Genomic DNA, 14165 nt, shown 5'->3' with positions numbered 1-14165 from the left:
CAGATGACCATTTTGTCTGTAAACAAGATGTTCAGAAAGCTGATGGCTCGGGAGTTGTAGTTTAACATTAATTTTACAGGTGTATCAAGCGTTAAAGGAATACTGTCTTGGGAAAACATGTTTTTTTTTCAAAAAAGCATCAATTAATAGAGCTTTTCTAGCAGGATACTGCATTGAAATCTGTTTTTCTAAAACACAAACAGGTATGTTTATACTTAATTTTAAAATTTCACATGGGGGGCTCTGTTAAACTTCAGTCACACTTTACTGCTGAGCTGCAAGTTGGAGTGATATCACCTCCCTCCAGCAGTCAATCAGCAGAACAATGGGAAGGTAGCACGATAGCAGCTCCCAGTAGAGATCAGAATAGCTCTCAATAGTAAGAAATCCAAGTCTGGCTTGGGACTTCTGCGGTTAAATGGGAGTAGGAGAAAAAAAGTATTCCATAAAAATCATGGCAATATCCCTTTGATGCTCATGCCACACGAAGCGTAGGGCGCATATTTTCGGCCAGCCTAAAAACGCACCATACCCTTGAAATTCCCCCTACCTGTGCCTGCACACGAATAAAGTGAATACACTGGGGTGCAGGCACATGTAGGCGATATCCAAGCGTATTCAATTCATTCAGGTGCAGGCAGAGGTAGGAGCGTATTTTCGGCAACCGTTTTTTGGCTTGTCGAAAATATGCGCCATACGCCACGTGTGGCATTAGCCTAAGGCTCTGTACAAAAACCTCCAGGTCCTGCAGTGCTCCTGTCCATATAAAAAACAAATCATCTATATAGTGTCTGTAAAAGGCCCCATGTTTTCTAAACAGCTCTTGTCGATAAATGCTATTTATCTAAAAATCATGAATGTATTTGCATAAGAAGGCACTACATTTAAAACGCATAACAGTCCCAGTGTGTATGCAAAATTGTCTCTCAAATTTAAAATAGTTCTCATGCAACACAAAACTCAACAACAATAACACATACTCAACTGGTGGACCCTCGTAATTAGGATTATCAACAGTCAACCTCTTTACGGCCTCCATACGCACATCATGGGGTATGCAAGTATATAAACTATGCGTATCCATTACTAGCAAAATATTCTTTATGTGTAATTCAATACTTAGCATTACATTTAAAAAAGCAGTGGTATCCTTAAAGTAACTGCTTATAGAAACAATTCAAGGCCGTAGTAAGGAATCAAGAAATATAGCAATCTTGGGTGTAAATTTTTTTTTTCCTTTTTACTTGATGTAAGTCTTTCACAACATTGACACCTAGGGGCTCATTTATCAAAGTCCAAATTTCGGACATTTAAAAGTACGATAGAAAAAATTCGTATTAAATCCGATAATTTCTGATGTGCGTTAAAACTGTGAAAAATTCGTATCGCGGTCATAAGAAAATATTGTGGTATGATCCGAAAGTTCCAAAATGTTCGTATCCGAACGATCGTAAACAGCGCAAAAAACTTTCTGACTTTGATCCTTTAGTGCGTGATTTTGGAAGCCTCCTATAGGACTCAATGGCACTCTGCAGCTCCAACCTGGCCAAAGGAAGGTCGCGATACTGAAGCTTGAATGAATTCTGAATAAAATTTTGACACACAAATTGTTGCAAAGTACAAAAAAGAAAAAAAACGCAGAAAATATGCACAGTTCTAAAACTTAAAAAAAATACAAATTTTTCCCATTCGGACCCAATCGTACTTTGATAAATCAGCCCCCTAGTGGCAAAGAAGAAGCTATGCTTTGTGTTTCACACAGATATGGAGTAAAAAGTTCAAGTGGGAGAGATATTAATTGGGTTTCACTGACAAATTGTTTTATCCTTCAGAAAGGTCCCCAGGTGGGACTGATTGTAATTTGCTTCACCATGACAGAATAAATCACAATTTTCTGCTAAGTATGAGAGTGTTGATCCATCTCAACTTTGATATTTGATTTTTTTTTCTCCACAAGACTTGGTTATATCCCTTTATTCCTATTCTGTTGACTTTTTTATCTTCATATATTCTTCCTATTGGTGCTGTTTTTTTCTTAATCTCTGTATTCTCCCACCACCTCTGTTTGTCTTTCCTTTTTAACTGCTTTAGTGCATAACTACCATAAAGCAGTCAGGGGAGAGGGTGGGCCTGAGTAGCTGCAATGGTCTTCTTTATGGTTTCTGCTCCACCGGCCACCCACCCACCTACACCAGGATACCTAGCTCACTCGATTTTAAATCCGGCGCTGCTGGAGGCTCCTTTCTTTAAAATGCCCCCTCCATGGACAGACCCTGTTCTAAGATTCCATCTAGAATCCGTAGCATATAGAGTTACAGCAATGGAATTATTTTAACATAACATACTTTGGAAAAGTAAATGGCACTTATTTTGCAGCTTATTTGTTTCCTTAACCTCCTAAAAAATCACCCTTTGCCCTTTTCTGTTCATTTACCAGTCTGTAATTCAAATCAATACCTGGTTGCTATGTTGAATAGGGCCTTAGCAACTATTTATATGCTGAAATTCAAAAATATATTAAAATTGTGATTTATTAATGGGGGAACTCTGGTATGTGTTTGATGCAAATCTAATACAGATTCTGCTCTAGATTGTAAACTCTTGCGAGCAGGGCCCTCTGATCCTATTGTTACTCTGTATACCCTTGTTTATTAAACATACATTTATTGTGAAGCAATATGTAATTTGCTGGCGCTATATAAATTAATGATAATGATGATTCTGCTCTATGCTTTATCTTATGGGACTCATGTGCTAATGACAAGTTATGTTGTTGCTGTATAACCATTTGCACTGTCTAAAGTTCCGTTCTTAGCAGTAAATTGGTTGGATTAAGGTGCCCATACACTATAAGATATCGGGATCTTCACCCGATATCCCCACCTACGGGTGGGCGATATTAGGTAGCAAGGGACTTTAAAAAAAAATAATCCGATCGTTTGGCCCTGGGGCCAAACAATTGGATTACATTTGAGCTTATGGGGCAGTCGGTTCGGGGACCGCATCAACGAGCCGATGCGGTCCCCGATCCGACCGAATTTTCTAACCTGGCCGATCGAGATCTGGCCAATTTCAGGCCAGATATCGGTCGGCCAGGCAGCTCTGTTCTGCCCATACACGGGCCGATTAGCTGCCGAATCGGTCCAAGGGACCGATATCGGCAGCTATAGTCGGCCCGTGTATGGGGACCTTTACTCTTACACATTTTACTGTTTGAATCCAAGATTCACATTAAGATTTGGATGAATGTTTACTGTTCAGCTAAAGAGTCATATGACTTTAAAACCCTGGACAACTGAATACAACTATTTTGTATTTACTTTTATACACACCTGTTCATGGGATCTGGGGCTTGTTCACCTGGACCCCAGGTTTCTGCAGGTGAATGTCACCTCAGGCTTTTACACTGTGATGTATTTTTCCTTTACTAAATATCAGCTTTAGTATCGGGCTAATATAAAGATGGGGGAATATTTCTAAACAATAGGAAAGGTAAAGGTGAAAGGAAGAAGAATCAGGAAAATAGGAGGAATTAAGAACATGTAATAAAACAGAAGTGGGATGGAAACATTTAGAAATGGAAGACCAGATACAAGATGGTAGCAAAAATGAAAGAATTACATAATATGAAAAAAAAACCTACACACAAACCCAATGTAATATTCTTTTATTGTAGCCTTGACTCACCAGTTGGGCTATATTTGCCTGCATTAACACATTTACACAATAGAATTCATCCTTTACTCACCCAGAAATTAACACACTGCACTGGAGAAGTTTTACCTGAATGCCAAGGCAGAATGAATTTTCCAAACCTTGTGCTCTCCTATTAGTAAATTGCTGATATTATGCAGAATTTTCATTTTTGCTGAAAATAATCCAAATTTAACTTAAATTCCTCACCCAAAAATATTTCAGTTTTAATACATTCTTAAAATACATGATAAAATATACCTGCCTAGTGTTTTTTGCATATTTCCTAAAAATAAAACAATGCAATGCATAAAGATACAGCTAAAAAAACACCCCAGGGTGTGAGGGAAAATTTGTAGGCAACCCAGTATGAAGTTGTACCAACTAAGGTACCCTAAGGGATTTACCAATATTCGTATTTCTGTTTCAGCAATTCAACTTTTTTTTGTGCTAAAAATAATTAATTTGCTTAGTGGTTTAAAAAAAACATGAATTTTCTATGATTAGTACGTGAAAAAATGTGAAAAACTTGAATGGGATAATTTGGCATCTGAAAGCTTGTGCGTTCATTTAGAAATCAAGACTACAGTATTTAGTGCCTATTGACCCCAATCTGCTGTGAGGACCCTGATATGAGTGCCATGTCCATGGTGGTGATAGGCATTATTTAGGGTAAGTGCTATTAATGAATATTTTAAACACACGCCTTTGTTTCAATTTTTAGCATGCTTGCACTTGCAGTCATAAAAGAGGTTAAAACAGATCTAGAAGTTTTCTAGAGTGTCTCTCGAAACTATTTTTAAAATTTATTTTCTATTTTTAGTGGTTTCTGAGATATTTGCAGTTTAGACTCTAGGCTTCAGCTCAGCAGCTCTCTTTGAAGGCTAAGAGTGTCAGTGACCCAGCTCTGCATTTTCTATATACCTCCTGGATTAAAGGAACAGTAACAGCAAAAAAAAAAAAGTTGCTGTGCAGCAGCTTTGTTTCTAGAAATTATAGGATTTTTAAAGCATCTTTTACTTGTGCAGGGCAACAGTAAATTCTATTTTAATTACTTTAAAACACTTTCATTTTTTGGTGTTACTGTTCCCTTTAGGGCAGTGGCACATGGGGAGATTAGTCACCCGCAATAAATCTTCGCAATTGTGGGTGACCAGTCTCCCCAAAATACCATCCCACCAGCAAAAATGGAAATTGCCGGTGGGATGGCATCCCACCGCGATTTACATTCTTGCTAGTGGGATGGCATTTCATGGAGTTTAGTTGTCTGCAGTAGGAAAGATTTATTGCAGGCGACAAATCTCTCTGTGTGCCACTGCCCTAATGGGAACAGTAATACCAAAAAATGTGTGTTTTAAGTTAACTCTAGGATTAGCATGCCTGCACTTGCAGTCGTAAGAAGAGGTTAAAAGGGATCTAAGTGTTGTAGAGCAGTGCTGTCCAACTAGCGGCCCCAGACCCCCCCCTGTGTGGCCCCCCACCTATATGGCTGCTTTGATGGCTTACCTTTCTGTAAACTTTAAATGGTATCAGTACTGAGATTAACTGGCCCCCTGCATAGTTCACACCTCAGATTTAGGCTGTAATCCCCCTGTATTGTTTAAACATGTAATCCCCTGTACTGTTCACACCTTTTAATCTCTGCATTGTTCACACCTCAGGCTCACCCACATTGTTCACTTCTTCCACTGTAGGAGCAGTGCCAACATTGTGTTAATTTATGTACTGCCTATGCTGCCTTTGTGTATGGCCGCTAAGGGCAGGCAGAGTATGGCACACACAGGCAGCATAGGGCAGGCAGAGTATGGCACACACAGGCAGCATAGGGCAGGCAGAGTATGGCACACACAGGCAGCATAGGGCAAGCAGAGTATGGCACATACAGGCAGCATAGAGCAGTCAGAGTATGGCACACACAGGCAGCATAGGGCAGGCAGAGTATGGCACAAACAGGCAGCATAGGACAGACAAAGTATGGCACACACAGCAGCATAGGGTAGGCAGAGTACTGCCTGTGTGTGCGCCATACTTTGCTTGCCCTAGGCTGCCTGTGTTTGCCATACTCTGCCTACCCTATGCTGCTGTGTGTGCCATACTCTGACTGCCATATGCTGCCTGTGGGAGGTGAACCTGGCAGGGGTTTGTTCTGGGAGTTTGTTAGCAGTTGGAAATAGTCATTAAATGGTCCCTAGGGGGTGTAATTATTTGCTGGGGGTTGCTGTGCTATCCACAATGGAGGAGGAGGCATATGGATTTAAGGGTGTGTCTTAATATGACATAATATAATTCTTTCACATATGAATGAAGGTTTATATCCCCGTAGTGAGCACCAACCATTTGTGTTTTTGCTGCACTACCACCAGTTGGAAATAGCCATTAAATGGTCCCTACGGTGTGTGATTATGTGCTGGGGGTTGCTGTGCTATCCACAATGGAGGAGGAGGCATATGGATTTAAGGGTGTGTCTTAATATAACATAATATAATTCTTATTCTCTCTCACATATGAATGAAGGTTGATATCCCTGTAGTGAGCACCAACCATTTGTGTTTTTGCTGTGCTACCACCATTAATGTGGGTATGGTCTTAAAAGCTCTTGTGATAACATAAGTGTGATTTGAAGTGGTTTTAAAAAGGGGAGTGGTCAAAAATGGCTTCTATTAGTGGCCCTCCACTATGTATGCTAGAGAAATTCTGGCCCTCGGCACCACAGAAGTTGGACAGCACTATTCTAGAGTGTTTCTCTAAACTTTTTTTACAATTTTAATTCATTTTCTATTTTAGTGGTTTCTGAGAGATTTGCAGTTTGTCATGGGAAAACATTTTTCAAAACACATCAGTTATTAGAGCTTCTTCAGCACAATCCTGCATTTAAATATTTTTTTGAAAAGCAAAAACAAAAAACAGATTTTTTTATATTTAATTTTAAAATTCCACATGGGACTAGCCATATTCTTTATTTCCCAGGGTGTGACTTGTGCTCTGATAAGTTTAGTCACACTTTACTGCTGCTTTGCAAATTGGAGTGATAGCACTGCCCCACCCCCCCTTTTCCCACCAGAAGCCAATCAGCAAAACAATGGGAAGGTAGAAAGATAGCAGCTCCCTGACACCTGTGGTTTATAGCAATAGTAAATCTAAGGAAAAATTATAGAGGAAGCAATGTTATTGGTAATAAATGAATTATTCATATGATGTTGTGTGTATTTCTATGACTTATTCTGAATACTTGTTTAATTGAATTTAAGTGGTTTGTTCCAAATTCATCATATTATTTCTGTCTGAACTTAAAAAAAAATCCACCTCTTTAAGTATGGTCTATTTTTCTCCCTTTGATATGAACTATAATTCCTGTTTTACCCCTTTTACAATCTTCCCTCACAGTTTTTAAAATAAATTCAGATTTCATATTAAATGTTCTTTATTTTAATGCATTTATTATTTATTTTTCTAATCCTACAGGTTTTTCTTTTCAGATTTACTTTGTACTGTTTCAATGCTTTGCCTAGTAGTGTCAGATGGCCAGAGGGCCATGTAATATAATCTAATGTTTTTTCTGCAAGGTCAACTCATAGGACCTTGGATCAGCAAAAGTGAAGGGATTATTGTGTCTTCATTAAACATGTTGTAACGGAAATACCTACTGTAATATGGTGCTGTAAAAATTAATAAAGTGATAATAACCTGCTGAAAGCAGACAATGTACTTAGCAGATGATGGGTGATAATATATTATATCTTGAATTATGCATTAAAATAGGAGGTTTCTGTTGTTGCTTGTTATTAATAATAAAGTTAACATATGCCACAGAGAAATATAATTTTCATTATTATCAAGAGTTAAAAAAACAAAACCTAAAAGCTAAAATTAGTCACATAAGGAGCAAAGAAGAGGGTGTTTCTCTTGTAAAGTGTTGACAGTGAGATAAAGGGTGTTTCTATTCTGGGAAATATATTTAAATCTTTCTGGTGGCTGACATTTCGCAGCTGATGCCATTAAAGTCCAGCCCCCCGTCACCCAGGTAACTGCTTGTCCTAAATAAATCCTCTGATAAGCAGGTGCAGGTCCAAGTTTCCACCCTGTCTTTTATTCACTCTGTCATATGCTTCAAGTAACGGAATATGTGCTTAGTGTTAATGCACCAGAGATGGAAGTTTATTCTCTGATTCTTAACCTTAGTGATAATTAAGCCTTAGGGCATGGTCAGACAAAGCCCTATTTGCAAGGAGACAGTCTTCCCATTCCACTGACTCATTTTGATATTGTTTGCTGAGAGAACTACGCACAAGCGGCCCATAAAACCTTACTGTTGTGGCAAAATAAATTAAAGGCTGTTCTGCTCTAGTTATTAACCCACCCTCTAGTCACTGGTGTAACATACCACCCAACATTTGAAAAATGAAAAGATTCATGGAACTATCCGGGACAGCGGGATGCGCTATTAAAACTGGGACCATCCAACGGAAAGCGGGACAGTTGGGGGGTATGTAATAACAAACATATAGTAAACAAAGTAGCTGCACTCACATAAAAAAGAATAATAGTAAGGGAATAAAAAGCTTTTCATGTTTAGTTCGAATCAACATTTTGGTCTCTCCTTAAACTCTTTTTAAATTTACAGAAGTGACCTTTATACACATTCCTCTAAAATAAAAGTCAAAATGTATTTTTTTACAGTAATTTATAAACATATAGTACATAAGGAGTACATTTGAGATAGGAGTGATGGGGTCCTTAAAGGAGAAAGAAAGGTAAAAACTAAGTAAGCTTTATCAGAAAGGTCTATGTAAATACAGCCATAAGCACTCACAGAAACGCTGCACTGACTTCTCTGAAAAAAGATTTCTTGTGTCCGTAATTCCTGTGCCAGAGACACGCAGCTTTCTGCTCTCTGCTCTCTCCTGCTTCCCCCTCCCTCCCTAAGAACTCACTCCCCCCCCTTAGGAATGTGCATGTGAGCCAATCAACAGGAAGCAGACTCATAGGGGCATATTTACAAAAGCACGAACGCTCCAAATTTTTCGGGCGTCCGCACAAATTTTTCATACACCGCATGACTTTTTCGTACGCTTGTGCGAAAAAATCGGAAAGGTTTTACCGCTGTTTACAATGGTTTGGTACGAAAATTTTGTGACTTTCAGATCGCCAATAAGATATTATCGTGACTAATACGATTTTTTCGTAAGCATTTTCGAAATATTTGCGATCTTCAGAAAGTTTCGTTTACAATCCAAATTTTTCCCATTCGGGATTCGAAATCGTGGATTAGTAAATGTGCCCCATAGTCTTACTAACTGAGCATGTTCCCTTGGTCTGGGTGTCTGTGAAGGAGTGAGGCATTATGGGAACTTTCTTTACACAGCTCAGTGTTTTTTTACCTGTTTGGCTTCTGATCTTCTGAACAGGTGAAATACGGGGAGACTTACTATTGAGGCACTATTGAGACAACTAAAGGTATGCCTGCAGCTTGAGATTAACTCTTTACTAGCCTTTCCTTCTCCTTTAAAAAAATCAGTCAGTTCAAGCAACCTTAGTTAAGGTTCTTCTATACTAAAAGGGTCCCATACATTTTACATTATTGTTAAGGTGGCATTTACTAAAGGTTTTTCTCATGTTTTTTTGTTCCTGCTTTTTCAATATATTTTAATAAATGGTTTTAGTGGAAATGAGTTTAGTTGTGGTTTCAAAAACCTCTTAAACCACGAAAATCTGAATATCAACAAATTTGTCCTTTAGTTGTAATGTCTAAAATGCCTTTAAAAGGAAATCTAAACAGAAGTTCACATGTTTTCTCGCTGCTTGCTCTGGCAAACAAAACTATGTTTTTATGCAAATATATCTAGCAGAGACTCTAGCCTTGCTTTGTTTCTAAATCATTTTTAAGCAATAATTACTTACATGAAAACAAGTTTAAAAAAATAAGTTTATTTTTATCTTGCTGTGCTTCGGCCATAGTGTCTTTTCAAAATAGCATAGGCCACTGCAGATTTGATAATAATAGTATCTTTTAAGTATCACTACATCAGTCATGGCATTTTCAAGTTGTGTAAAGAGGTTTTGAACTATACAGGATTTTTTAGTATTGCAGTTGTTGGTGAATTAGACTATAAATAGGGCTTAGGCCAAATGAGGACATATAGTATATTTGTTCTATCAGTAGTGATAACATGGTTGCCCTCTTAAGTGAGTAAAATTAGGAGTTAGAATGTGTTTCACTTCTGTAAAAGGAAAAGCAACAAGAAAAGAAAAAAATGCTATATTAACTAAACATGAGCCAACTCTATATGAATAGTGTCTACTTTGTTTCTATTTTGTTTTATTTTCTTGAAGGTTTGTGTGCTTCGCGTCTCTGTGCACTACAAAGGAACAAAATGTGGCATTGATACATGGAAACACTCCAGATGCACAGTTTAAAAACATTTGTCTATTGTATCATTGAATGTATATCCCTTTAGGCTAATGCTACATGTGGCTAATTCTCGGCCTGCAGGAAAATGCACCCAGGCCTTCACAGTGGTTCCAGATGCAGGCAAGAAATAGGCTTGATGCCAACTTTATGGGCTAATTCTCAGCCTGCATTTTTCCACAGACTGAGAATTAGCCCCCTGTGGAATTAGCCTTAGATGCAATTTCTAACCCTTCTCTCAGTAACATTTTTCTTTAAGTGATGGTGAAACATAAGTTTACAAGTATCTGTGCTGCTTAACTTTTTTACTGATAGATTATTTAACTTGTCTCTGATGCAATATCCCAACAGCCTGTTTTCAAAACCATGTGCATAATGGTATTATGTATTATTATTGTACTGTATTGATACAATGTATTGTATCATTGTGTGGCATATTCATTACTTCTAGGTTCAAAATGTAAGATTTATTATTATTTTATAGAGAAGGTAACATAGACTCATCACATTTTCTTCCATATCTGCAAATAGAACTGTTAAAGGGGTTGTTCACCTTAAAGTCTTAATTTCTTATTAAAGGAACAGTAACAAAATAAAATGTTTTAAAGTACTTAAAATATAATGTGCTGTTGCCCTGCACTGGTAAAAGTTGTATGTTTGCTTCAGAAACACTACTATAGTATTTATAAATACCCTGCTGTGTAGCCATGGGGGCAGCCATTCAAGCTGGAAAAAAGGAGAAAAGGCACAGGTTACATTGCAGATAATAAATAAGTTCTATGGAATACAATATGCAGTATCGGACTGGGCCACCGGGCCACCGGGAGAAATCCCGGTGGACCCTGGTCCTGCTGGGCCCCGCTTACTTCAAATTAATGGTTTCCGTTCCTGGTGGGCTCACTGCCGCCACTCTCCTCATCGACCTGTGGCTTTGGTGGGCCCCTGCCCCCTGAGCCTTCCACCATCTGCTAGTATGGGAAAGATGGCCGTGCGTTTCACAGAAGAATGCACGGCCATCTTTCCCATACAAGGCAAGCGGTGGATGGCCCAGCAGAGCAACAGCTCTGATAGCCGATAGCTGCCTGCACAACCATTCTGCTTGGCCCCTGCTGACATTGCTTTTATTTTGCTTGCCTTCCCCCCCCTCCTTATCACCCTGCTGAGCCCCCCGCTGCCCTTTCTATCACCCTGCAGACCTTCTATTTGTGCAGTGGGTCAGGTAATGTTTTTATATATTATTTTTCTTGCTCCTACTGGCATGTGGGGTTAATTTGTTTATTTCCATTTTCTGAAGTGATCTGACTTGTGTGGGGTTAATATCGTCATTACTAACATGGCTAAGATTAAATTTCTCATTGTTTATTTCTGGCTTAATTTGTGGTTAATATGATCATTGTCCATTTCTAACTGGTATGTCTGGGGTTAATTTGCTCATTGTCCATTTCTTACTGGCATTTCTGCAGTTAATGCTTATTATCCATTTCTGCAGTAATTTTATTTGCATGTGTTGGTCATTATGCCTGCAGGGTGTGGCAAAGAGCCTAAAAATGTTGGCAACATGTTAAGCACAGTGCATTTTTTGAGGCCCCAAGCCTTACTTTCACTTTAGGCCCCATATTATGGTGAGACAGCCCTGTTGTGCATATAAATAGCATGGGTTAGGTGGCAACAGCAGTCGCAGCAGCTGCACTTATGTGTTTGGTGGGCCCCTGGGGTGAGATTTTCTGATGGGCCTCAGGTACCCTAGTCCGACACTGACAATGTGAATCTACACAGCTTATCTTTTATCTGATATGTATCCTGTGCCTTTCTCCTTTTTTCAGTTTAAATGGCTGCCCCCATGGCTACACAGCAGCTTTGTTTCTATAAACTATAGTAGTGTTTTTTAATCAAGCACACAACTTTTATCAGTGCAGGACAATAGTTCATAATTTATGAAAAACCTTAATACCCTTTAATTTTTTGGTATTACTTTTCCTTTAACTAAGAAATAATTCCAAATCTATATGATGTCCTTTATCAGAGGAAGTATGATACTGACGAGTAATTTCCTTTATATACCCTCAACTTACATTCTATATACCGTGCAGGGCCACAACTATCATCCTGCATCTATTATACAAGATATATTGAACTTTATAGTAAGGCATATAATACGTAAGAGACAAAAAACGCACATTAAATATACCATATTTCATAATATAAAGTGAACATCCCCAATAATTAAAATATAAAATCATGGATAGATTATTTCAAACACAACTACCAATTATTACCCCATAAGCACACCAAGGAAAACCACTGATTTTAAATATTCCCATATTATTTATTTATTTATTTATGGAATATATGAATACAAATAAACATCATAACATATTTCTTATTCACTTTGCACAAGTGCAAAATAGTGCAACTCATTTAAGATTAACAGTATCATATTTTCTTAAAATATGAATTCAAACCACTTTACAAACAATACTTTTAATAAAATAGTTATTATATTTAAGACCCTTACCAGTTTACTTTATGTTTACTTCCAAAAATAAAAAAAGGTTTCAATTCAAACTTAGTATTCATACCTTTCAGCATCACTGTGTCCAACATAAATGTCCATTCGGACTCTAACCTCAATAGTTTAATTGTAAGATTGCCTTCACTTTTTTCATCAACCTTATCTATCTAAAAAATACTACATTTCATCCTCTAAATTTTCATCTTTACTTCATGTTTATTCTCAAAGGGCTTATATAGAGGATTATTACTATATTTTGCATTTCATTTGCATATTTCACTGTCTCTTATTCAAACTACTTCCTGGTTCCTAGGGTAATTTGGCAACAAGATAGCTGCTGAATTTCCAAGATGGAGAGTTGCTGAACAAAAAGCTAAATAATTATAAAACTACAAATAATAAAAAAATGAAGACCAGCTAGAATTATTCATACCAAATACGCAGTGGAGACCCGGGTGTATAAACCCCGAGTCTATCTCCTGATGGATCTCATCCAAAAACCTCAAACAGTCAATCAGCTCAATTCAATTGAGGAAAACAGAAAAGGCCCACCATAGTCCAGAAATGGTCTGGGTGCTTGAAGCCCCAAACCCGTAGCTAGAGAAGGCAAAGACGTATGCAGACAAAAGGACTCCAAGCACACCGGCCAGGAAGGTTCACTTAAAACTCGATCTTTATTAATCCAAACATGCTGATTTTAAATGGATTAATAAATGAGAATATATGAATAAATGAGAATATATGAATATACAGTGCTTTAAAGTGTGTATTTTGATGCAATCTTAAGTCCCATAAAGGTCACATATTTGGGGGGGGGGGGATTCGGCTGTATTTTGCATGCTTTGATGTTAAAAGATGTGTGGTGTTTTTTGACACATTTTTCTACATATGGTGCCACTAAATATGCCCACTATTTTACAACACAATCATTTTGTATGAATACTTTTGAAGTTCCTGATTGCCGACCCCCTACTCGATTTGAACATAGAATCTAGTGCCACGGATTGTAGATTCTACGTTCTGGTGTACTTCCAGGTTTGGGAGCTGAGGAACAGCTTTTAAAGCCTCTCCTTCTCTCCCTGCTCATTTCCCAGCCCCTATGCAATGAGAAGAGGATACTGTGTTCCTATGGTTTCCTGGTCTTCTACCTCCCCAGCACCGTCCACTCACCAGATCAAGAGAAAAAGACGGTTCTGTTGTTCCTGCATCCCCTTCAGCTCCTCCAGGCCTGCCAACCCCAATTTAGTGTCAAACAACACACAAACACACACACTTATTACACTAATACACATTTATACTTATACACAAACACACAAATATACATTTTGGGGGGGTTTCAAACATTCACATTTATAGCTTTGTAGTTTGCAGTAGAAAGATGTATTTACCCATTTTTGTATAATCAGAATATGTACTTTGGGAAAATATATGGTTTTCTAGGGTCACTGTACTGTTAGGGGGCTTATAGCACATAATACATATTGCAGCAGCCGGAGCGTGAGACGTGAAAATTCATACATACTATTTTCATTTGGGTACCTCTGTATGCCACAT

The sequence above is a fragment of the Xenopus tropicalis genome, chromosome 2 (assembly GCF_000004195.4).
Source record: "Xenopus tropicalis strain Nigerian chromosome 2, UCB_Xtro_10.0, whole genome shotgun sequence".
Taxonomy (NCBI): domain Eukaryota; kingdom Metazoa; phylum Chordata; class Amphibia; order Anura; family Pipidae; genus Xenopus; species Xenopus tropicalis.
This window is presented reverse-complemented; position numbering follows the sequence as displayed.